The sequence below is a fragment of the Bufo bufo genome, chromosome 4, assembly GCF_905171765.1.
Source record: "Bufo bufo chromosome 4, aBufBuf1.1, whole genome shotgun sequence".
Lineage (NCBI taxonomy): Eukaryota > Metazoa > Chordata > Amphibia > Anura > Bufonidae > Bufo > Bufo bufo.
In genome coordinates, this window is record NC_053392.1 from 232,262,599 (window position 1) to 232,275,527 (window position 12,929).

Consider the following 12,929-nt stretch of genomic DNA (forward strand, 5'->3'; position numbering starts at 1 on the left):
GGGTGGGTTGTTGTTCCCCACGTCCAGGCCAGGTTTTGGGCTGGTTTTAAAAACCCAGCCAGCAGTCACAGCTGGGTGTGGAATGATCCTCCAAGTGATAATGGAGCTATGGGAGCTCTGTGTTTTTGGGGCTGAGGAGATCCGCCATACTGCAAGGCTGAGAGCCGCATGAGAGCAGCCTGCTGAGAGTCAGGCACCCTAAAGCCTGCTGTGGTCTGCCAGGTGATTTATGTTATTTTGGGAACTCTTGCTGTGTGAACTAACACCAGGACCCTGTAAAGCATTGTTTTTCTTTTCTGCCTTCTCTGTGTGAATAAACACTGGACTTTTGTTTTTTCAACCGTGGTTTTGCCTCTGTATTGCGTCCGCTTACCCTGCCTACCAGAGCAAATCCCTACAGCGGGTATTGTTTTAATCAGCATCAGCATCCCTATCTGTTCACTCTGCATTAGAGTTTGCAGGAGAGTGGAGAACGCGTGGCTGTCAGATCTTTCCACCATCAAGAATGTCTGGGATTGGATAGGTTGACAGATCTCCCATGCACATCAGCCAACAACCACCTTGGCTGAACTATGGGTCCAAGTTGAAAGAGATTGGAATGACATACCACGGGAGGATATCCAGAATCTGTATGATCATTATCATGCCAGAGTGGTAGTCTGTATTATTACAAGGGGAGATGCCAACCAGTATTAAAGGGATTATGCCAGTAATATAAATCCCACCCAACAGATATCACTGTTATATCCCTTTATCCAAATACCATTTATCAAAACTGCCTTATTCTAAAGATATTAGTCTACGATTGCACTCTGTGGCAAATCAGTTTTGATAATCAGTTGCTGTAAGTTACGTCCTGCATTGGAGCCTTGTAATGTAGGATGCACAAGCGTCATCGGTAAGAAAAGGGGTATGGTTAGTGTCACACGTTCTCCTGATAGCAAGACACAGCTCACTGCTTTAAGGCATGATGGAAAAGCAGACAAATGACAATGCAGGAAGTAGGATTCAAGCATGGGGGATAAGAGAAAACTGCAAATGAGGTACATTTGAAAAAATATATAAAACAAGAAGAAATGGGAGCTTAACCCTTAGGATACCGGAGGTTTTTTTCATTTTTACGTTTTCATTTTTCTTCCCTATTTTCCTTGAGCCATAACTTTTTTATATTTCCGATCACATAGCTGTATGAGGGCTTATTTTTTGCGGGACAGGTTGTACATCCTAATGCCACCATTAATTATGGCATAAAGTGTAGTGGGAAGCAGTAAAAAAAATTCCAAATGGGGTATAATTGGGAAAAAAAATGCAATTCCTCCACCGTTTTACAGGTTTTATTCTCTTGGTCAGTACGATTGCAACGATACCCCATATGTGTAGGTTTTTTATGTCTAAATAGTGTAAAAATAAATGTAAACTTTGATAAAAAAAAATTGTCTACTGAGCTGTTTAGGGGCTCATTTTTTGCAGGACAATCTGTAGTTTTTATTGATACCATTTTGGAGTGTGCGTGACTTTTTAATCACATTTTATTAAATTTTTTGGGGGTAAGAGAAGCAATGAAAAAATGGCAAATTGTTCATTTTGACCCTTTTTTCCGTTATGCCACTCGCTGTATTGGAATTTTTTTATATTTTAATAGTATGGGTGTTTTCGGTCGCGATGATACCAATGATGTTTATATTTATTGTTATTTAGTTTTTTTTTTATTATACGGAAAGGGGGGTGATTTAAACTTTTATTTTTATATATATATATTTTTAATTTTTTTTTTTTTTTTATAATTTTGAAGCTCATATATGAGCCTATAAATATTGTTTTTAAAATTTTTGATTTTGTTCTATCAGGGATTTTAAAATTGACATTTTAACCAGAATTTGCTCATTCTTATCATGGCCTGCCATCTGGTGGCCAAAATAATAATTGCAGCATGAATACTATCAGCCTCGTCAGTGAGGCTGAAAGTATTTAGTGCAACTACTGATGCCCCAATGGGCCGCATGGGGCATCAGTAGTAAGCCCGGAAGCGTGAGCTTCGGTTTTTGTGAATTTAGATGCCGTGATCTTGCTTGATCACGGCATCTAAAGCCTTTAATTACCGCGATCTGCATTATTGCCGGTCATGGTAATTAGCCGCAGGTCTCTGCTGTATGAAACAGCAGAGACCTGCCGGCCATGAAGTCCGCTGCACATGCGAGCGGGCGCCATGTTTACACATCGCTCCAGCACCGTACATGTACGGCGCTAGTAGCAAAGTGGTTAATGTGACCCTGGCTCAACCTTGCTTGCTGCAGAACCCAACATAAAGGATGCACCAACATGGTTGTGTGAACATTGACCAAGCACCACTAGCAGTTTATAGTTTGTCAATGTCAGCTCAATTACATTCAAATTTCCTGGTGATCTTTTTTTCATTTTCTGCTAGTGTATTACCAGCTTTGTAATATCTGGTAAAGGGTGTTCTGCAATGGACCGTGGGAGCTCTGTGTTTTTGAGAGCTGAGGAGATCCGCCATACTGCAAGGCTGAGAGCCGCATGAGAGCAGCCTGATGAGAGTCAGGCACCCTAAAGCCTGCTGTGGTCTGCCAGGTGATTTATGTTATTTTGGGAACTCTTGCTGTGTGAACTAACACCAGGACCCTGTAAAGCATTGTTTTTCTTTTCTGCCATCTGGTGGCCAAAATAATAATTGCAGCATGAATACTATCAGCCTCGTCAGTGAGGCTGAAAGTATTTAGTGCAACTACTGATGCCCCAATTGGCCGCATGGGGCATCAGTAGTAAGCCCGGAAGCGTGAGCTTCGGTTTTTGTGAATTTAGATGCCGTGATCTTGCTTGATCACGGCATCTAAAGCCTTTAATTACCGCGATCTGCATTATTGCCATCATGGTAATTAGCCGCAGGTCTCTGCTGTATGAAACAGCAGAGACCTGCCGGCCATGAAGTCCGCTGCACATGCAGAGTGAACAGATAGGGATGCTGATGCTGATTAAAACAATACCCGCTGTAGGGATTTGCTCTGGTAGGCAGGGTAAGCGGACGCAATACAGAGGCAAGACTACGGTTGAAAAAACAAAAGTCCAGTGTTTATTCACACAGAGAAGGCAGAAAAGAAAAACAATGCTTTACAGGGTCCTGGTGTTAGTTCACACAGCAAGAGTTCCCAAAATAACATAAATCACCTGGCAGACCACAGCAGGCTTTAGGGTGCCTGACTCTCAGCAGGCTGCTCTCATGCGGCTCTCAGCCTTGCAGTATGGCGGATCTCCTCAGCTCTCAAAAACACAGAGCTCCCACGGTCCATTGCAGAACACCCTTTACCATATATGCCGTGTTCTGCAATGGACCGTCTTCCCCAGTGATCCTTGCAATCTATAGGCGAATGCAGGGAATGCGAGGGAAATGAAGCATTGCACAGTTCCTACCGAAATGAATAGGTAACCCATCTCTCTATTGACTCCGGCTTTCATAATATGGTGATGCAATATGAGTTTACTAAAGACACAATCCCTTTAAGGTTTCATTTTAGAAATCGACAGAACTACATTGTATGTTACTAAAGTTGCGTTTTGTAGTCAGATGCTGAGCTCCTGCAGGCTGAAATTTACATTTTATGTAGCAATGTGAAATGTTATTTTCACTTGATAAAAATCATTATGTATCTTCATAACCAGTAAAAAATAAATGATCAACTTACTATCGTTTTCAAACATGCTGGTTTCGTTTGGTAAAGCTTTTCCATATTGATTCAGGGAAATGATCACTTATCACTAGTTTTTTGTCTTCGATTCTCGTTTACTTTTCACACCGCCTTCCACTTCATAGGAGAGGAAAACCCAACACATGAGTGCCTTGTATGTGCCACTAAAGATCTTTTCTACAATGGCATAGCTTGCATTCTAAGTGATGGATTTTAACCACCTCCGGACCGCCTAACGCAGATTCGCGTTCCGGAGGTGGCAGCGCTGCGCACAGTCACGCATATACGCGTCATCTCGCGAGACGCGAGATTTCGCTCCTAGCCGGCCCGCGCATGCGCATCGCGGGCCGGCAAAAGTTAAAGAACAAGTTAGTCACCAGCCTGCCAGCAACGATCATTGGCTGGCAGGCTGGCGATTTTTAAAAAATCCAATCACAAGCCATATAACAGATCATATTAGTAAATATGATCTGTTATATGGCTTGTCTGCTCCTGTGCTGGTCCTTTTCGTCGGTTGGATCCAGCACAGGAGCAGACTTCACAGTGAGTAGCACCAACACTACACCTTAGCCCCAGATCACCCCCCTGCACCCCAATTAACCCTTTGATCACCCCTTTGATCGCCCCTGTCAATCACCAGTGAAAGGAAAAAAAGTGATCAGTGTAAACTGTCACTTTTTTTTTTTCACTAGTATTGGCTGTTAGGTTTTAGGGATAGTTTAGGCCCCTTGGTTAGGTAGTTAGCGTCAGTTAGCGCCCACCCCACCGCACCGCAGTCACTTTTATTCGCTGAATAGCGTATCGCTAATCAGCATTTGTACTTTTATAGTATCTGTAAGTGATCAAAACTGATCACGGTCAGATCTATAATAGTATTAGTGTCACTTTAGTTCGCCCTCCACCCAAAACGCAGTGTTTGCCCGATCAGGCCTGATCGGTCGCCCACACGTGCGTTCACCCACGCCCGCCCCACCGCAGTGACAAAAAATATATATTTTTTGATCACTGCACATTCATTTTACACGCACTGCGGCGATAAAAAAATCAGTTTTGATATTTTTTATCAACCGCAGCGGCCTCCGGTACTTCGCTAGCCTCCCCTTTGTAAGACAGGTTTGCTTTTTTTCTTGGGTAGTCTCAGGGAATACCCCTAAATTTAGTAGTCCAAAATGTCAAACAGGGGGTATTCTTCTGAAGAGGCCTACAGGATTCTGACCCAGTCGGATGAGGAGTGGGAACCCTCATCTGATGAATCTAGCGGGTCAGAATATGAACCTGTGGAAAGCAGTGGCTCTCTGACCCAAAGTTCGGACGAGGAGGTGGAGGTCCCTGGCAGCACCAGGCGTACCCGGCCCCATGTCGCTAGACCACAGGTTATGCAGGATCCGCTTCAAGAGCAGCAGAGTGGGGCTGTCGCTGCCGGATCACGTGGTGAGGCATACACCAGCAGCGCAGCCCTCCCTGGACCTAGTACCAGCACTGCCGTACAACATGGTGACGTGGCGAGCACCAGAAGGGCAGTTGAAGCTGGTACGGTGGCACGTGCACTAGTTACCCCGTCGCAGCCACCGCAAAGACAGGCCCGTAGAGCCCCTAGAATCCCTGAGGTGCTGGCAAACCCTGATTGGCAGTCACCAACTTCAGCCGCACCTGTAGTTCCCCCTTTCACCGCCCAGTCTGGAGTTCGGGTTGAGACGGCTCAAATCGGTTCGGCCCTGGGATTTTTTGAGCTGTTCTTGACTGCGGAGCTCTTGGACTTAGTCGTGGCAGAGACCAACCAGTATGCCACACAATTTATATCCGCCAACCCGGGAAGCTTTTATGCCCAGCCTTTCCGGTGGAAACCAGTCCAAGTTTCCGAAATTAAAATTTTTTTGGGCCTTCTCCTCAACATGGGCCTGACAAAAAAGCATGAATTGCGGTCATATTGGTCAACGCACCCGATTCATCACATGCCCATGTTCTCTGCTGCTATGTCCAGGGCACGATTTGAGGCCATCCTCCGTTTCCTGCATTTTAGCGACAACACCACCTCCCGTCCCAGAGGCCACCCAGCTTTTGACCGGCTCCACAAAATTCGGCCCCTCATAGACCATTTCAACCAGAAATTTGCAGATTTGTATACCCCCGAGCAAAACATCTGCGTAGACGAGTCCCTAATACATTTTACCGGGCGCCTTGGCTTCAAACAGTACATCCCAAGCAAGCGTGCCCGGTATGGGGTCAAATTGTATAAGCTCTGTGAAAGGGCCACAGGCTATACCCACAAATTTCGTGTCTATGAGGGAAAAGATCAGACCCTGGAGCCGGTCGGTTGCCCTGACTACCTGGGGAGCAGTGGGAAGACAGTCTGGGACTTGGTGTCACCCTTATTCGGCAAGGGGTACCATCTTTATGTGGACAATTTTTACACAAGTGTGGCCCTCTTTAGGCATTTGTTTCTAGAACGGATTTGCGCCTGTGGCACCGCGCGAACTAGTCGCGTGGGCTTCCCCCAACGGCTTGTAACCACCCGTCTTGCAAGGGGGCAGAGGGCTGCCTTGTGTAACGAAGAACTGCTCGCGGTGAAATGGAGAGACAAGCGTGACGTTTACATGCTCTCCTCCATTCACGCAGACACGACAATCCAAATTGAGCGAGCAACCCGTGTCATTGAAAAGCCCCTCTGTGTCCACGACTATAATGCGCTCATGGGAGGGGTGGACTTCAATGACCAGATGTTGTCTCCGTATTTAGTTTCCCGCAGAACCAGACGCTGGTATAAGAAGGTGTCTGTATATTTAATTCAATTGGCGCTGTACAATAGTTTTGTTCTCTACAGTAAGGCTGGGAGAACACGATCTTTCCTCAAATTCCAGGAAGAGATCATCGAGAACCTCCTTTACCCAGGAGGTTCCGTGGCCCCATCCCCCAGTGTAGTTAGCCGTCTACACGAGCGACATTTCCCCAGTGTCGTTCCTGGTACCTCAACCCAACCGTCACCCCGAAAAAGATGTCGTGTCTGTAGCAGGAGTGGAATAAGGCGTGACACCCGCTATTTCTGTCCTGACTGTGCTGACCACCCTGCCCTATGCTATGGAGAGTGTTTCCGGAAGTACCACACACAGGTACACCTAGCATAGGGATTGCATCTCACAGGACAGGCACACAGGGCTATTAGGGCCCTTTTACTCTCAGCTGCTGCAAACCTCTCCTTTCACCTGGGATAAAGTGCATAACGTACTTCGCCACATCTTTGGGCGATTTGCGCTTTGCACATTGTCCCATGGGGAAGGAGAGGTTTGTTCTATAAAGGTAAAAAAAACTAAACAAAAAAAAAATTACCGGTAAGTAAAAAAGTTAAAAAAGTTTAAAAAAGTTAATATGTTCTGTTCTAAAGTTAATAAAGTTATTGCTTTGCGGCCTGGTTTTTTCTTTTTTGTTTTGTTTTTTTTACCTTCCAGGTGGACCAACCGATCGACCAGCTGCAGCACTGATGTGCATTCGGACAGAAGCATTGTGCTGCTGTCAGATTACACGCAAGTCGGTGTATGCGGCGCTGCAAGACGAGATTTCTCCTCTGCAGTAAAAGATATGTTTGCCGAGGCATATGAGCTGAGGAGGTGGCGGTGTTCATATACTTTGGCAAACACTTTGTATATATATAAAAAAAAAAATCCCGGCAATGATTTATTCATCCACATCGATTGATGTGAATGGAGAAATCTGGTTTGCCAGGGCATACGAGCTGAAGTGGGTATGGATGTTGGGCGGAGCTCCTATGTCCTGGCAGACGCCTTTCCCCTCCTTTTTCTTTTTTTGGCAGAGATTTTTTCATCCACATTGATCGATGCGAATGAAGAAATCTGTGCCGTTCATTTTTTTCTTTCAGCCCAGAGGCTGAACGGAAAAAAAAAATCTCATTACCCGTATGCTCAATATAAGGAGAATAGCAGAAACTCCTAATGCTGGGCATACATGTAATGATTGCGGAGACCCTCAAATGCCAGGGCAGTACAAACACCCCACAAATAACACCATTTTGGAAAGAAGACACCCCAAGGTATTTGCTGAGGGGCATATTGAGTCCATGAAAGATTGAAATTTTTGTCCCAAGTTAGCGGAAAGGGAGACTTTGTGAGAACAAAATCCAAAAAATCAATTTCCGCTAACTTGTGCCAAAATTTTTTTTTTTCAATGAACTCGCCATGCCCCTCATTGAATACCTTGGGGTGTCTTCTTTCCAAAATGGGGTCACATGTGGGGTATTTATACTGCCCTGGCATTTTAGGGGCCCCAAAGCGTGAGAAGAAGTCTGGTATCCAAATATCTAAAAATGCCCTCCTAAAAGGAATTTGGGCCCCTTTGCCCACCTAGGCTGCAAAAAAGTGTCACACATGTGGTATCTCTGTATTCAGCAGAAGTTGGGGAATATGTTTTGGGGTGTCATTTTACATATACCCATGCTGGGTGAGATAAATATCTTGGTCAAATGCCAACTTTGTATAAAAAAAATGGGAAAAGTTGTCTTTTGCCAAGATATTTCTCTCACCCAGCATGGGTATATGTAAAATGACACCCCAAAACACATTCCTTACCTTCTTCTGAGTACGGAGATACCAGATGTGTGACACTTTTTTGCAGCCTAGCTGGGCAAAGGGGCCCACATTCCAAAGAGCACCTTTCAGATTTCACAGGTCATTTACCTACTTACCAGACATTAGGGCCCCTGGAAAATGCCAGGGCAGTATAACTGCCCCACAAGTGACCCCATTTTGGAAAGAAGACACCCCAAGGTATTCCGTGAGGGGCATGGCAAGTTCCTAGAATTTTTTATTTTTTGTCACAAGTTAGTGGAAAATGATGATTTTTTTTTTTATTTTTTTTTTTCATACAAAGTCTCCTATTCCACTAACTTGTGACAAAAAAAAAAAATTTCCATGAACTCACTATGCCCATCAGCGAATACCTTGGGGTCTCTTCTTTCCAAAATGGGGTCACTTGTGGGGTAGTTATACTGCCCTGGCATTCTAGGGGCCCAAATGTGTGGTAAGGAGTTTGAAATCAAATTCAGTAAAAAATGACCTGTGAAATCCAAAAGGTGCTCTTTGGAATATGGGCCCCTTTGCCCACCTAGGCTGCAAAAAAGTGTCACACATCTGGTATCTCCGTACTCAGGAGAAGGTGGGGAATGTGTTTTGGGGTGTCATTTTATATATACCCATGCTGGGTGAGAGAAATATCTTGGCAAAAGACAACTTTTCCCATTTTTTTATACAAAGTTGTCATTTGACCAAGATATTTATCTCACCCAGCATGGGTATATGTAAAAAGACACCCCAAAACACATTCCTCAACTTCTCCTGAGTACGGCAATACCACATGTGTGACACTTTTTTGCAGCCTAGGTGGGCAAAGGGGCCCATATTCCAAAGAGCACCTTTCGGATTTCACTCGTCATTTTTTACAGAATTTGATTTCAAACTCCTTACCACACATTTGGGCCCCTAGAATGCCAGGGCAGTATAACTACCCCACAAGTGACCCCATTTTGGAAAGAAGAGACCCCAAGGTATTCGCTGATGGGCATAGTGAGTTCATGGAAGTTTTTATTTTTTGTCACAAGTTAGTGGAATATGAGACTTTGTATGAAAAAAAAAAAAAAAAAAAAAATCATCATTTTCCACTAACTTGTGACAAAAAATAAAAAATTCTAGGAACTCGCCATGCCCCTCACGGAATAGCTTGGGGTGTCTTCTTTCCAAAATGGGGTCACTTGTGGGGTAGTTATACTGCCCTGGCATTCTAGGGGCCCAAATGTGTGGTAAGGAGTTAGAAATCAAATTCTGTAAAAAATGATGAGTGAAATCCAAAAGGTGCTCTTTGGAATATGGGCCCCTTTGCCCACCTAGGCTGCAAAAAAGTGTCACACATCTGGTATCTCCGTACTCAGGAGAAGGTGGGGAATGTGTTTTGGGGTGTCATTTTACATATACCCATGCTGGGTGAGAGAAATATCTTGGCAAAAGACAACTTTTCCCATTTTTTTATACAAAGTTGTCATTTGACCAAGATATTTATCTCACCCAGCATGGGTATATGTAAAAAGACACCCCAAAACACATTCCTCAACTTCTCCTGAGTACGGGGATACCAGATGTGTGACACTTTTTTGCAGCCTAGGTGGGCAAAGGGGCCCATATTCCAAAGAGCACCTTTTGGATTTCACTCGTCATTTTTTACTGAATTTGATTTCAAACTCTTTACCACACATTTGGGCCCCTAGAATGCCAGGGCAGTATAACTACCCCACAAGTGACCCCATTTTGGAAAGAAGAGACCCCAAGGTATTCGCTGATGGGCATAGTGAGTTCATGGAAGTTTTTATTTTTTGTCACAAGTTAGTGGAATATGAGACTTTGTATAAAAAAAAAAAAAAAAAAAAAAAATCATCATTTTCCACTAACTTGTGACAAAAAATAAAAAATTCTAGGAACTCGCCATGCCCCTCACGGAATAGCTTGGGGTGTCTTCTTTCCAAAATGGGGTCACTTGTGGGGTAGTTATACTGCCCTGGCATTCTAGGGGCCCAAATGTGTGGTAAGGAGTTAGAAATCAAATTCTGTAAAAAATGATGAGTGAAATCCGAAAGGTGCTCTTTGGAATATGGGCCCCTTTGCCCACCTAGGCTGCAAAAAAGTGTCACACATCTGGTATCTCCGTACTCAGGAGAAGGTGGGGAATGTGTTTTGGGGTGTCATTTTATATATACCCATGCTGGGTGAGAGAAATATCTTGGCAAAAGACAACTTTTCCCATTTTTTTATACAAAGTTGTCATTTGACCAAGATATTTATCTCACCCAGCATGGGTATATGTAAAAAGACACCCCAAAACACATTCCTCAACTTCTCCTGAGTACGGGGATACCAGATGTGTGACACTTTTTTGCAGCCTAGGTGGGCAAAGGGGCCCATATTCCAAAGAGCACCTTTCGGATTTCACTCGTCATTTTTTACTGAATTTGATTTCAAACTCTTTACCACACATTTGGGCCCCTAGAATGCCAGGGCAGTATAACTACCCCACAAGTGACCCCATTTTGGAAAGAAGAGACCCCAAGGTATTCGCTGATGGGCATAGTGAGTTCATAGAACTTTTTATTTTTTGTCACAAGTTAGTGGAATATGAGACTTTGTAAGAAAAAAAAAAAAAAAAAAAAAAAATCATCATTTTCCGCTAACTTGTGACAAAAAATAAAAAGTTCTATGAACTCACTATGCCCATCAGCGAATACCTTAGGGTGTGTACTTTCAGAAATTGGGTCATTTGTGGGGTGTTTGTACTGTCTGGGCATTGTAGAACCTCAGGAAACATGACAGGTGCTCAGAAAGTCAGAGCTGCTTCAAAAAGCGGAAATTCACATTTTTGTACCATAGTTTGTAAACGCTATAACTTTTACCCAAACCATTTTTTTTTTACCCAAACATTTTTTTTTTATCAAAGACATGTAGAACTATAAATTTAGAGCAAAATTTCTATATGGATGTCGTTTTTTTTTGCAAAATTTTACAACTGAAAGTGAAAAATGTCATTTTTTTGCAAAAAAAATCGTTAAATTTCGATTAATAACAAAAAAAGTAAAAATGTCAGCAGCAATGAAATACCACCAAATGAAAGCTCTATTAGTGAGAAGAAAAGGAGGTAAAATTCATTTGGGTGGTAAGTTGCATGACCGAGCAATAAACGGTGAAAGTAGTGTAGGTCAGAAGTGTAAAAAGTGGCCTGGTCTTTCAGGGTGTTTAAGCACTGGGGGCTGAGGTGGTTAAAGCTGGACACTACTGTGAAACTGAGGCTATATGTGTAGTGGAAGACTCCTATTGATATTCCTTTAAAGAGATACTGCCTAAAATAGCAAATAAGTAATATAAAAGGTTATTACAAAGTTCTAAACCCACAATGGAAACCTCAAACCTCAAAACAGTGCAAACACTTTCTTGAAATAGAAACTGAAACATGCAGCTAATTACAGACATACAAGATTATGTACATCAGTTCAGTACTTTGTGACTGTTGCAGCTTTGTACTTCACTAACCCCACTATTAGGATAATCCCATTACTTGGCACTGTTCAGTGTGTTGGTGTTCACTTTTATTCAGCACTTTTCATCCAGGACACAGAGCCCCCTTTTATTCATGATGATTAAGTGGTAGAGTCATAAAACTACTGTATCAAATGCCTAAGTTTTATCTAAGCGTCGCTTTTTGAGACCTTCCAGAGATACGGTACAACTATGTGTATTTATCTCTTTTGAGACCTACGCCAATAAAGAAGAAAATCTTTAAAGCTTCAGTGAGCTCCCCAAAAATTTCTTTATACATTCCTACTCTCTCAATTGTGTTAAACACACAGCCCAATGGATGTTTCACGCATTATGACGTACAGGTACAGTACAGACCAAAAGTTTGGACACACCTTCTCATTCAAAGAGTTTTCTTTATTTTCATGACTATGAAGGCATCAAAACTATGAATTAACACATGTGGAATTATATACATAACAAACAAGTGTGAAACAACTGAAAATATGTCATATTCTAGGTTCTTCAAAGTAGCCACCTTTTGCTTTGATTACTGCTTTGCACACTCTTGGCATTCTCTTGATGAGCTTCAAGAGGTAGTCACCTGAAATGGTCTTCCAACAGTCTTGAAGGAGTTCCCAGAGATGCTTAGCACTTGTTGGCCCTTTTGCCTTCACTCTGCGGTCCAGCTCACCCCAAACCATCTCGATTGGGTTCAGGTCCGGTGACTGTGGAGGCCAGGTCATCTGGCGCAGCACCCTATCACTCTCCTTCATGGTCAAATAGCCCTTACTTTCAAAGTTTTCCCAATTTTTCGGCTGACTGACTGACCTTCATTTCTTAAAGTAATGATGGCCACTCGTTTTTCTTTACTTAGCTGCTTTTTTCTTGCCATAAAACAAATTCTAACAGTCTATTCAGTAGGACTATCAGCTGTGTATCCACCTGACTTCTCCTCAACGCAACTGATGGTCCCAACCCCATTTATAAGGCAAGAAATCCCACTTATTAAACCTGATAGGGCACACCTGTGAAGTGAAAACCATTTCAGGGGACTACCTCTTGAAGCTCATCAAGAGAATGCCAAGAGTGTGCAAAGCAGTAATCAAAGCAAAAGGTGGCTACTTTGAAGAACCTAGAATGTGACATATTTTCAGTTGTTTCACAC